Below are 14028 nucleotides of genomic sequence, written 5' to 3' on the forward strand. Positions count from 1 at the left end.
CCAAAAAACTTAAATAATGTGCCTTCCTCCATCTTTCAACCTTAATGCCTTTGTGCGCACATTTTGCACACTTTGAGCTCCTACCCAACAGTTTACCCCGTGCGGCGGCCTCGACAGCCCCTAATAATCTCCCCCCCGCATTATCATCTCCCCCCGTACCACTCTCCACTCACGTCCAAAAAAACACACACACACCTCCTTCTTCTTCTCCACCCCATGTGACCACCAGATTGGAGGCGCGCGTCGGTCTCGCAGACACCGGCAGGTTAGTGAATCCGCTCCCCGCTCCCATGGGGTCCCATCACGACTGCAAGCTGTCACAGACGAGGCGGGGACAACACAGAGATGAAGCAGCACACACCCACCCTGACTTAGCTGTTTCTTTCTCCACTGCTGGCGCGTGAAAAAGAGCAGAGGTTTGATGCTTCCTCTCACGGTTTTTCCCTCCTCTTACTCTCTTTTCTGTGTCCACAGACCGGATCAGTGCTGCTGTGAATTAGTCATAAAGAGGTTTTTCTACTGTGACCTCTGAGTCTGAATAGAGACCCAAACTCTTCCTTCATTTGACCTTTATTTTACATTTTTTTGGATAATTTTCAATTAGAAGCGTGTACATAGCTATTTTTTGTGATAGGAAAAAGCATGTAAAAGAAAAGGTAGAGTTCTTGAAAACGTGTTAGTGACTAATACTTTTCAGTCTTAAATTAAATATGGAATATATGAAAATACTTTTTAACATTTTCAAATTCATAAAAACGAACCACAGCCGCATTATTCAAATTGTGCACAAACACTTAATTAGTTTTTATTTTTAGGAGCAAGAACTAAAAGAAAATGATTTTTAAAAGGGGAAAAACATTCACTACAAGACATGAACCACAAACAAAGCAAATGCAACAAAAGCAAACTTTACATTATGTTATTTTAACCCCAAATCATTCAAATATGAGGATTTTCAATCATTCTATGTAGTCAAATAAATAAAAACATAAATAAATAAACCTCCAAATAGTACTTTGTCAAAGTAATTTTTGCACACGAGGTTAGGTTGCTGGTCTTTAGCTGCACTTGTGTTTATTTGTGTTATTAACAAAGTAGCTCACAATGGTGCTCAGTGTATGTGGTCAGTAATGTAAATGTATATTTCTTTCTCTAAGAAGTGGTCAGAATTGTAGATCAAGAGGGATTCAGTGATGAAACCCTCATGTGTTTGCATGTAGCCTTGCTTATGACCACACACACACACACACACACGCACAGACACACACACACACGTTTAGGTTTGCTCACCACTCTGAACACCAGCAGCCTTCAGCTCGGATTTGTACCAAAACAAACTTGGCACCTTTGGGTCATTACAGTCCCTTCCTGTGGCTGAGATGACATGCGGATTGTTTCAGTCTTATATTTAATTCTAATCAGGCTGCTTGCCTTTCAATGCATGCCATAAAGGCTGAAATAAGAAAAGCTGGCAGTGGTTTAACAGTCCAAACTGACCTGTCAGTGCTCATAATCCATCTGCAGACATGTGATTTATTTTATTTCTATATATTTCTCTCCTGGTCCACAAGCTTTTTCCTCTAATAATGCCTGCTGGGCCTTTTCAGGCTTTTGAGGAGGGGAGGGGGGGTAAACAAGAGAGAAAACACATTTTATTAACCCGCTCAGTCAAGAAAAGGTGTTAAATGTGAACCCAGATGAGTAAAAACGCGTGTCGCCCTTGAATAAACTTTGGCATTTCTATCGTTTTGGTGCATGGAATAAAGCATGTCTCTCCAAGAGAGGAGATAAGTGAAAGAAGATGACTCCGCTCAGCAAACAAACAGCACTGAAGAGGGGGAAAAAAACTTAAGGTGGGGAAGAAAGGCTCCTGCTGTGGAGCTGGTGCTGCACCTTGGGCCAGTAAGGGATGCAAATGATGCACCTTAACGCCATCAGGTAGTGCAGTTGACAGAAAATAATGAGAACCCCCTGAATCTTTTATAAGGTTAACACTCACATTTCCCAGTCAGCTGTCACACAAGAAAGAGTTTAGCACATGCATGCAGGCGAAATAAACCTTCATCGTCTCATTAATGCTGACAAGGCCCTGGACCGGCAGCTCCCCACGCCGCCGCCGCCACCACCTTCGTTTTGTGTCGGTAATTTGCAGAGGAGACAGGCCCCCTTCTCCTGGAGAAGAAGGAGGAGGAAAGAGGAGGAGGAGAGCCGGCGTGAGAGGGAAGGAGTGGGGAATTGTGTTGCATCGTGGAGTGAGTGTAGAAGAAAAGAGAGGAGGGAAGGTGGGCCTGGGGGTGGGGAGAGGGGAGGAAGGATGGCTAGCGCGCCAGGAGTCTGATTCTCTCCTAATTGGAAGCATTGGGCATTGTCAACGGAGGAATTTCAGCTGCTCACTGACAGGTAGGGCCGTCAGAATGATAGCCCACTTGTCAGCGCAAAAGACCAATAAAAACAAACCACTTTTGATTTAATTGGAGGCCTAACCATAGAGTGTGTGTGTGTGTGTGTTGCCTGCAGGGCTAGGGCCGCAGGGAGGAGGAGGAGGAGGAAGAGGAAGAGTGCTGCTGGGGCATTTGTGTCTGTTTGTGAAGGAAATCATCACTCCAGCCATCAGCGTGCTTGGCTCCCCTCCATCTCTGCCGTCACTCCTGCCTCCCGTTCCGCTGCTCTCTGGAGGTGAGTGGTCACCTGGCGCCGGGGGTTTGATTTCGTCCCAGGAGGCCTCCCTGAGCAGCAGCATCAGAGCCGAATGTACACTTTCTCCCTCTTCTTCATCCTCCGCCCCTTTTCCCTTCATCTTTTGCTTCTGTCAACTGACTTGGGTTGAACAAAAGGATGAGCAAAGTTTGACATTTCTGCTGCTCCGCTGTCGGCTCTGTCCCGTTCCACAAATCCTGACAAACTTTAAGTTGTGCTGAAAGCGTATGTCACAAACCTGTGCTACCTGAGAGCCTGAAGCCAGGAGCAGCAGATAAATGCTGATGAAATTAGATAAAAGGCTTTGAATGGAAGTGTCATGTGAATTCAATGTGCTTATCCTTTCCAGCAGTGAGGAGAACGTTCCAATGAGGTCCAGTTTGGAAGTTACTCTTTAAGTGATCAAATGATTGATTGATTTGGAGCTGACCTTTTCACATAGGTCATAACAGAGCACCATCAGTTGTTTTCCTCTTTTCTTCCCCCACGAAGACCGCAGTTTAAGATTCGCTCTAATAAACATGGTGTTTTTTTTATGTTTTTAACATGTTCTTGTGGCATATCCCGTATGATGGAGGACACATATAAAGAAAGTGAAGCTTAAAATTGCATTTCTAAGTATTTCTTTATTTAAATTGTATTGAATTTGGAGCAGACAAAAACTGCTTTTGGAAAAGGCTTGTCTCAGTGACGTACATGCTATAATCAGTGAGACACAAGCTCCCTGCTCTGTTCCATTGTGATGCAGACAAATAGATCCATGTTCGACTTTGTTTTCCTCGTCTGAGCTGGTATCTGGCTGTCTGGCTGGATAGCTTCAATGTTGCTCACCCTTTTGTCATTTTGGGGTTGTGAGAGCCTGCCAGTTAGCAGGAGAGAGTGTAAATACACTGATGATGGTAAATGGGGGCACGTTCACTCCACACAGACTGTTAGGCCAACAACTTATAAGTAAGTCTCTGATGAACTACTGCCACTCTGCAGAAATTATGTCCTAGAAAACGACACAGGTTTTTTGATTGTATCTAAAAATAATTAGTCATAATTAAAAAACCACTGAGAATACTTCTACAGTAGATCAAAACATCGTCGGAGTGGATCTTTACCCAGATCAGCTTCATAACCACCCACTTCTTAATGCACTCCCATCATCCCGTTCTGCTCTGTCGACTCGGTGCACGTTCCCCACCGTAGCCAGCATTTTATTATTCTTGACAGAGTTGAATGAACACATCTGGTCAGAGGATAAGAGGCGATGGAGGGATAGCGCCAAGAGGTGGAGAGGTGAGCGCCCAGCCAGTGGAGAGAGGCATGGCGAGGTGGAGGACGAGGAACTGTGACCATCCATCATAAATGTCCCTCATGAAGAGCGCCAGCTCCCACAATTCACGGCCAACTTCTCCTGACTTTTGACCCGGTGGACCCGCAGAAGTCCATCAGGAGAAGCTTTGAGGGCAATAATTTGTCATTAAGAGTTGTTTTAGTCAACAACAGGGGTTTCTATTTTAATCATCGATTCATTAGATGCGTAAAAAGCTGTTTTTCTCACATATTCAGGCTTGTAAGATCTACATTTATTTATACATATTTTTCAGAGTATACGTTACGGTTTCTTACATAGTTTGGTAGCTATGCAACTTATACTCATGAGCAACCTACATGTATATGTGATTTTAAATAAATAAATAACAACAACTGCTGGAGGGCACTGTAGGTCAGTATTTACTACTGACAGCATCGCAGAAATAGAAACATGGCTACATACTCACCAGGTATACGATGCACACTCTCAAATGCGCTTTTATCATGTGGTGTTCACACTGTTCTGTCACTGTCCGATACTAGCGTATGTACTTACAGTTGGAAGAGTTTTGGTGTGAAATGTCGAAGGGGTGCAAATTTTCTGAATCTTGCTCCAGGCTTTTTCTTTCACAGCTCTATTCTCAAATTTGAAAGACTTGGTGTCATAGGATTACAGCTGGGCACAGACAATTGCTATTTTCTCTGTCATGATCAATACTCAAACGGATGGCACTTCCGTGAATTAAACTGGTCATCATCCATACGTCACTTCCAAATCAGAGTCCCTTATTGCTCAACGTTTGGCCTGGTTTAACTTCCAACGCCCGTCTTGTATGTAGAGTTAAAAATGGACACAAAGGATGAAAAATTCAACAGACTTAGTGATTATAAACTAATATAAAGAGTTTAGTTGACTTGTTGGAATGTTTTTCGTGTTATGATTACCTTAATAGTTGATCATATATTGTGTTAAAGATTCCTCCTATGTTGAAAACAAGCTTAAATCTGAGTTTTGCAGAGCAAAAAAGCAACCGCAAAATGTAATCCATTCATAAAACAATAGGAGTTTGAAAGGAATTATTTTTCTTTTTTCCAGGACCAGACTTGAGTGAAATCTGTCTGACCTGAGAGTTTCCTGTATAACAATGATGAAAAATGCCAGTCTTCAATCTGTTCTCTAGATAAAAAATAAACAAAAACAATAAAAAAAACAGGAAGTTGGTCAATATTTTCATGTAAATCTAAAAATGATCTTTATTTTTAGAATTTTATTTAATTTTTTCATTTTTATATTTTCCCTTTTGTGTATCAATTAAGTTATGTTCTATTCTATTCTATCCTTAATGTGAACAGAAAACAAAATCAAAAGAAATTTTAAAAAAGTCCTGTAAATTTATGTAAAAACTATAAAACTGCTCATAAAAATCCACTTTTATTTAACCGATTGAGGTTTTACAATCTAAACAGGTCAGACAAAGAGCTGTTTTCTACATGAATGTCAAAGTTCAATGTTAGTCTGCCATCAGACTGCGTTTGAATGATGGTACTTTGTGTAGCGCACGTTGGTAAGGGGATCTCTTACAGCTGCCACAGAGACAACCATGTTGGTGGGCAGCGAGGAGAACGTCTCCATGGGTCACGTTCCTGCAGGAGAGGGGTCAAAGGGTCCATCCCACCATAATGCACAGAGCAAAGAACCTTCAAAGAGCCCACACCTATGAATCACATTGTGAGTACCTCATAGGACACACAGCACTAACGCACACTTTAGCAGCAAGGCAGATCGACAAGGTGCAACCTGTAAAAATCCTGATAATAGGCTGTTCTGAACCAGGAAACGGGTGATGAATGTTACTCTTTGGGATAGAAATATATTTTTGTTATTTCCTCATCATTTGTAATGAAGGAGAGCAGTGACATTTCTATGCACAAGTTTCTAGAAACTGAAATTAAGGTTTTAAATTTCTCGCTTTGTCCAACTATTGGTCCAAACTCCCCAAAATACAACCAAAACTGAAAAACAGGATTTACTGGCACACAAGAAAGTTGGTATAACATGATTAATGATTCATTTATGAAATTAAAGCAGATTTCTCATTTTTGATAGGTTGAATGTTGAACGAGATATGTGAGCATGTGATGCCGTCTAATTTATAGATGTACAAACACATGCTAATCAAATCCCAGAGATTATAAATTCTGATTACTCTCAATTGGTAAATTTAATCTCCTGTTTGTGAAAAAATGCAAATTAAACTCATCAATTTAACACTCACAAAGCGAGGGTATAGTAAAACAAGTCTGGTTGTGTCTCACAAACACACAAATAGCAGCTGTGTGGTGGCAGGTGGGCTCCAGCCCACCATCCTGACCTCAAACTACCTGCTCCCTAATTTGGCCAATATGCAGGTAATATGTGGGGTCGCAACATCTCAATTATCACACCTCCTGTCAGCAGCTCCCAATCCTCCGCTCGATGCACCCTTCCTCTCCAATGTGCCTTCAGCCCGTGCCCTCACCCCTCCCACCGTGACTTTTATTGCTTCATTAGTATGCTCCACATGCTCCGCTGCACACCCACACTCCACCAGCCTTCAGACCCTAACTAGTTTTGGCAGATCAGCACGTGATGAGGGGATGATGAGGGACGCTGTTCCGTAAAAGCCCACCTACCTGCACAGAGGCCTGTTTTTTTCCGTGTGAGGCCCAGGATTGTGTTGATGCTGAAACGACCACAAACCGTTGTGTGGCATGTTTTTTTTTTTTTTTTTTTCGTGTGTGCCCTTGGTGAAATTAAAAGATGTTTGTTGACTCATAATAATTAAGTAATTCATCTTTGTCATGTGCTTTATTGATACCTAAGTATTCTTAATTCTGTCTGATAAAAGTAATGAACCAGATAATGATAAATCATGTAATAAAATGGTTACAGTATAACGGGGAGGGATTGTATAAGTTTGCTTCCTTCCACTCCCTTCCTTCCACTCCCTTTCAAGCAATATTTATTAATATGTCTAATTATCCTCAGTTTGATAGGAATGTATAACTGATGATTGTAATGTTTTTGTGTATTATTCTCATTGCTTGAAATAATCCATTTCCAATCAAAAAATCAAACGTTTTGATATCTAATGCTACAGTAAGCTCTGCAGATGTCGGAGAGCCTCAGACCTGCTTTAGTTCAAACCATTGACTGTACATGAGAACTGGACAGAGTGATTACGACATCACTCATAGGAAATGACTTACTTCTGGCTCCAACCAAATGAAGTCAATTCGGTTGACTTTTTTTCATGATACGTACGCTGACAAAAATAAAGGTCTGCCACAGATTTGAACCCACATCTGGTGTCTTCTTACAGACCGGCCCCCACCAATACACAAACACAATGCACAGCCGTGAGGATATTTTTGGGAAAAGTTTGCACGTTTTTTCTGTTACTCAATTAAAAACAACAACAAAAAGTTTCTGCTGTTACCTTTTCATAAGTAAGTTCTGAATAAAACCCAAATGATAGACTTCCATATGTATCACTTTGAAGACAAATAAAATACTGTATGTAGCCACAGGCTGACATGAAAAAAAATGTTCATTACAGTCTGAAGTGGGCAGACACCCTTCCTGTTTGACTGTTGGATCCATCATTTTCTGTCTTTATCCCGCGGGAATCGGTAAAAAGAGATGCTTGAATGTGGAGATTTCTGTTGTGACAACCAACAGTAATGACTGTATGTACTATGATGTACCATGAAACTTTGACAAGTTTGGGACTCTGGGTTGGTAGTAATGTAAGGGTAGCATCCTTTTCAAAACACGAAAGTATCAACCGTTTGAAAATGGATCATTAAAGACAAATTAACAATTGAGGTTTTTGCCCGGCCGGAGTCATATGACACCAAGTCTGTGAAAGGAAAAGCCTGGAGCGAGATTTGCAAGGTTTGCATCGCTTTGACGTTTTGCACCAAGCCTCTTCCAACTGTAAGTTCATTCAAGATTCAAGATTTGTTGTTCCACACATAGTATTTGCAGAGAAATACACAGGTGAGACGAGATAGGGGGCCGGTTTAGCTCGTGCTGGTTTGCGGCGCCTTCCGTCCGTGAAACCAGGGTTCGACTCCGGGCTGCTCCCTGTTCCCTTCTCTACCTCTGTGCCGGTCCCAAGCCCGGTTGCTTTGAGAGGGTTGCGTCAGGAAGGGCATCCGGCGTAAAACATTGCCAAGTTTACCGTGCGACTCGTTCGCTGTGGCGACCCCTGATGGGAAAAGCCGAAAGGGAAACAACAACAACAACACAGGTGAGGCGAGATGTGGTTTCTTACTAGAATGACAGTGCAAAAAGCAGCAATAATAAAAAAAAGCAATGAAATAACAATCCAAGAATAAAAAAATAGCAAAAGAATAGGATGAATAGAAAATTAAATAAGTGAAATAAAATAAAAAATAAAATGAAATAAAATAAAATAAAAATATACGCTAGTGTTGGGTAACAGACCAGAGTGAACGCCATATGCTAAAGGCACATTCAAGAGTGTGAGATTTGCACATTCTGGAACACGCAACACATGTCTGGTGTGGATGTTGCTATTTTTTTAGATAATGTGTGCTTGACTCCCAAAATGGCACACGCTGACATGCGTGTTACACCACCAGGGGTATTTTCGGTCAACGGTTCAAACCAGACAGGGGTCCATCACCTTGGGCCTTCTCTCTTGTTTCACCCTCTGTCCTCTCATGCTGGCTTCAACAGCAAATCCCTACTGAGCTGCTTACAAGCATCTTGCATTTTCCGTCCTCTCCAGGTTAGCAGGTATGTGGATGATCATCCAGAGAGCACACACGCTCATCTTTGTGTGCGTGTGTGCAGGTGGAAACAGTTCTCAGTGTTGAGAATAAAACCCCAGAAAATGTTCATTAGAGTTGACCTTGGCACTCGGAGCGAGCGTTTGATGGATCGGGTACAGGGCCAAACAAGCCCCGGGGGAGCCATAATCTTATCTCTTATTGTCCACGCACACACACATGCACATACACACATACCTTCCTCCCTATTGACCCCCCCCCCCCCCCCCCCCCCCCACCAATGCTCACTCACACTCCTCTACACGCATCACAGGCAGAATAAATCTGTGTCTGACACCACAGGAGAAAAGAAAAGGAGAAGAAGGGGGGCCTTTGGGAGTAAAGGAGAGGAGGCTTGAAGAGGAATGGGGGGGGGGGGGGGACAAGGGGGGGAGTGGGAGAAAAACACACAGAGGGCCGAGAAAAACCAATAGCTCATGGAGGTGTCATTACCTACATAAGTCACATGTGTGTGTGCTCGGAAAAAACTCTCAGCGAGGCACTCGCCGTGTTAAAAGGAAACTGAAGAAATTGGCTGAGCGAGGGAGGGAGGCGTAGGTGTGTGTGTGTGGGGGGGTGAGGATCAGTGGATGATGAGTTGGAGATGAAAGCGGAGACTCTCAGGTGTCTCGTGCTGTATTCGCAGTTTGTTCTTCCTCTTACCAGTCCTTCTATTTCATGACACACACAGAGACAAAACACACACAGCACTGCCACCGCCACCCTCATGTCAGGCCCCCCACCACCACACACACACACACTGAGGATGCCAACCGGGGGGACACACCAAACACAAAGAGACATGAGGCAACATCCACCTCCAGGATGGCAAAGTTTCTCCCCCACCACCCGGCATCCTCGCAGGAGTGGCTTCACAGGCTTGTGGGCTCTTTGTGCTCTCCTCCTCTGCTGCTGTGCTTCAGGAAAAAAGTGACACTCTGAAGTCTTAATTGAGGTTTACTCGCTGTTTTTTTCCTTAGTGTTGTTGTGCGGTAAAGTGTGGTTAAACTTTATAATCAAGCCTACAGGGTTTACAGTGAAGCACAAAAAGCTAGGCGCGTGTGATGACATTACAAACATGGTTGTTTACCGGGCTGCTAGAAGCAGAGGAGGCTTGCAGCATCCAGCGAACAACAACAACAAAACTCTTCCGCAATTCTCACTGTCAGTCAGGCACCCTCTAAACAAACGACTGATTGTTCCCAGAAAAGGAATTTGAGTAGAATGCAACTATTTACTGAATCTTTGAGCATGTTTGAATTGCTCCGTCTATTTTCTCTTTGCCCCCTCCCTCCAACATCGTTCCTGTCTTTCAGTCTGTCTTTGCAGAGATCTGGAAGGGACTGAGAGACTGATGTCTCAGCTCCTCCAGGATCCCACCAGGAACGCCTTTTGACAGTTGCAGCAGCAGCAGGATAGAGCCCAAAGATGTTGCTGTAATTGCACCTGGTTGCGTCATGAAAAAGTAATAATTTGCTGTCAAGGACGTCAGGGTGTCAGCGTTCGGCAGGAGTTGATAATGTATTGACTGCCTCCAGAGTGCTCATTCACTCGCTCTCACTCATACTCTTTTATAAAGTTGACTCCAAGAGAAAAAGACAGAAAAGGAGAGCAGAGGTTGGGAAACAGGAGAGGGAAAGAAAGAGGATGGGAGGAGGCGGGGTTAAAAGGAGAGAAATGAGCAACAAAAATTAGGGTAAAGACAGTCAATCTGCACGCTGTGAGCTCCAGCATGTTAATTGGAGTCTATCTGCTACTTTGCAAAGCGCCTTCATTTATAATACATGCACCGATGCCTTTAAATTATACATAAGAGATCAACAACCCGCAGCAGCGTGGCATGGTCTCCATAAGTTGAATAATATACAATTACCACCTGGCTCACTCCTCCATTCACTTTGATTTCAGTCACAGGGTGCCACATCACCAACGACTGACACCATCAGGCTGCAGGGGAAGTAGGGAAAACTTGTCGTTGCCACACTGACCCCCCAACCCTCATCTTAAAGGAGAACACAAAGCCTCATGGGAGGTTTCAACCTCTGCTGCTGACGGTGAACTCACAGGTGTCAAGTGAACTACTTGTTTCTGTGAGTGTAAACTGTGACAATGGTCCAAACGACAAAGGTTTTTTTACAGGGAACTCTGAGAGAAGGGGCAGGATTGGGTGACATGTAAAAGTTTTCTGAAAAAACGACAAATGAGTTTATCATCAGAATGACACAACATTAAAAAGTTGAATTTTGTCAGAGAATTGTTGCTTGTTAGGAAGTGAAATTTTACCCCCAAAGTTTTATTTAACACTTTAAGTCGGAGTCTGCAACCGTCAACGCTAAAAGTGCCATGTGGTCCAGTTTCTTACCCACCAAAACCCAGTTAAAGCCACAAAGTCCCACTTTACCGCTCCGAAAATTACTTCACGTATGACATCATTACAGCATTGATGTAGAATGTCTTGAAAACATCTATAGCTTACATGTAAATGCAATTAAATGGTGTACACTTATATAGTGCTTTTCTACCTACAAGGCCCAAAGTGCTTTAAGGTCACAGACCCATTCACCCAGTCACACACACATTCACACACTGGTGGCGGCTCCGCTGCCGAGCACTGGCGCCAGTCTCCCACCAGAGGCAAGGTGGGGTTCAGTGTCTTGCCCAAGGACACTTTGACTCATGCAAGGCGGGAATCGAACCTGTAATCTTATGATCATGGGTCGACCGCCCTACCGTGCAGAAGACAAGAATAACCGCTTTAATCTCATTCTAATAATAAACCACTCTTACCGTAGATTAAACCCCTTACTGTCAGTTTGCTCAGTTATCTATGGTGGCTCTGAAGCTCAAATCACACCAACAAATCATTCAACGTAAAAACGTATTCAAGATCACAACAAAAATCAAAACAAATAATAATAAAAAACATTACATTTGAGAAATCAGAACAAAATTCCAGAAATCAAAATACAATCCAAAAAAATAAATACGAACCTTCTCAGAATAACAAAAGTGATTTCCAGCAATCAAAATGAAATATTAAAAAATGAAGCAAAGGCAGAAACCAGAGGAGGTAGTTGTTCAAATGTCAAAAATAAAACGTCATCATTCATCAGTGATGTCCCATAGTATCTACCTTTTCTGGTTTCATTTGGATTTTAGCAAAGTTACACATTGAAAATAACTATTTTAGGTTGGAAAAAAACACAACTTTTAACCCCTTCATGCTTTACCAAAAAGCGATATGTAGGTGGGTATTCCTGCTGTGGCTGAATTTTGATCCATTAATTTGTTGAAAAGATTCAAAGTGAAAGATAAAAGATTTCTTCAAACACATCGTTGGATTTTTTTTCGTGATTAATCAATTGGCAAACTGCTTAAATCTTAGAAAATCTGAGAACAATAATGATGCACTTACAGTATTAGCTCTTGTTTTAATCAACATTAGGAGAAAATGTACACACACACACACGCACACTGTAAGCTCCGACCGCTCTGTGGAGAACCACAGGAAGGGGGCGGAGCATCTAGGAAATCAGCTCCTGCACAAAAACAAAAATCAAAACAGGAAGCATAAACAAAACATGAAACGTTGTTTTAAAGTCAGATGAATGGTTTGTTCCATTCTGACAGTGTCTAGTCCACCTGTGTTATTGACTGATCCTTGAGATTCATAGGAAGCTGTCAGTTTACCCTGTTTACCCCTTACATAGACATTTCTGTCAGATATCGGTCACATGTTAATTACTAAACACCAATCTCTGTATGGGAGAACTGGACTGAGAAGTGGAAAAGAAGTTAAAACCATCTTGCCTTGTGTGAAAGGGTCTTTAAACTCAAACTGAGAATGTTACAACAGACGTGAAGACGCCTTCTACTGAAAAGACTGCATTGTTTTTTCTACTTTAACTGCTTTGAAAAACACCATGGAGCAAGAAAGACAGTTTTAGATATATTACTAGAGACACTTTTGTAGCAGCAGTTTTGTGTCACTCACACTGAATTCTCCAAAAGGGTTTCTAGAATTCTGGGGAAGTCTTGTTCAGGAGCCTGAACCTAAATGATTCGGCAGCACATCCTGAAACAGGAATGAAACGAAAGGCAACAAAAAAGGGAACCAGCTTTTCTGCAGTTTTTGTGGTCCAAAAATGTTCTTTCACTCACAGTCACATGCTCTCTCTGACTTGTTCAGCGGTGAAGAAGGGGATTCAAACTCCGAAGAGTACAAAGCCAAAGCTGTGAATGGTTTCATGTTCTGTTAGTGAGACAGATGAGGGCTGACTGAGTCAGAGGTTCCTCAAACGCAGAACAGACCAGCCTGTTCCAGGCAGATGCTCCAAAACACGATGCTGATCAATGTTGGTTCCACATGTCAGGAATGCTTCATCCATGTGCTGGCATGCCACTTTTAACCTGGATTGAACATGCTTCATTTACAGGACAATCATTCTTCAGCCAGTCCTCCACCCAGCTGCTGTTTGATCTTTGACCTGCTGCTCCGTCTTTGATCCCGACCGAGCCCTCTGAAGTGGGATGATGCCCCGGGCCCAAGTTTTAATATCAAATTTCCTCCTGTCTCTCTGCTCTTGATGTCGTCCACACCAATTATCATCAAACATGGATAAAAAACAATCAATGGCAGCGTGTTTGCGGCTGCACCATGCAGCTCGCCGTTCACACGTGTGAAGCTGCATTCACACCTGGCATGTGACGCATCTTCAGGAATGTGCTAAACGTGTCGTCATCTACCTACAGTTGGAAGAGGCTTGGTGTGAAATGTCGAAGCGGGACAAATCTGGTGAATCTTGCTCCAGGCTTTTCCTTTCAAAGCTCTATTCTGACATATGAAAGACTTGGTGTCATTGAATTCCAGCCACAAATGATTGATTTCTCCTCCATGAATCTGTGCATTAAAAGGGACTCCATCCATATGTCGCTTCCAAATCAGAGTGTCTGATTGGTCAAAGTTTGACCTGGCGTAACGTTCGACGCACACTTGGTGGCCCTACATTTTGTATGTAGAGCCTTAAAAATGTGTGTAGTGATGCATGAATGCAAGACTTTTGAATGTGGAAGCACAAAACTCACATTTCCACGCATTTACATAGACTTTTCTTTGGAAATGCATCGTGCGTTGCTGAGGCAGGTGTGAACGTAGCCTAAAAAGAAAACATCTGCTTTACCCCCTCCTTC

The 14028-nt window shown here is 42.7% G+C and overlaps 1 protein-coding gene across 1 annotated transcript in view; it reads left to right on the forward strand.

Annotated features, from left to right (window-relative positions):
- LOC101167971 (stomatin) overlaps positions 1 to 14028 on the forward strand; it is a 267426-nt gene that overhangs the window by 215943 nt on the left and 37455 nt on the right. The window lies entirely within an intron of this gene.

The sequence above is a fragment of the Oryzias latipes genome, chromosome 12 (genome assembly GCF_053564925.1).
Source record: "Oryzias latipes strain Hd-rR chromosome 12, Olatipes_Hd-rR_3.1".
Taxonomy (NCBI): domain Eukaryota; kingdom Metazoa; phylum Chordata; class Actinopteri; order Beloniformes; family Adrianichthyidae; genus Oryzias; species Oryzias latipes.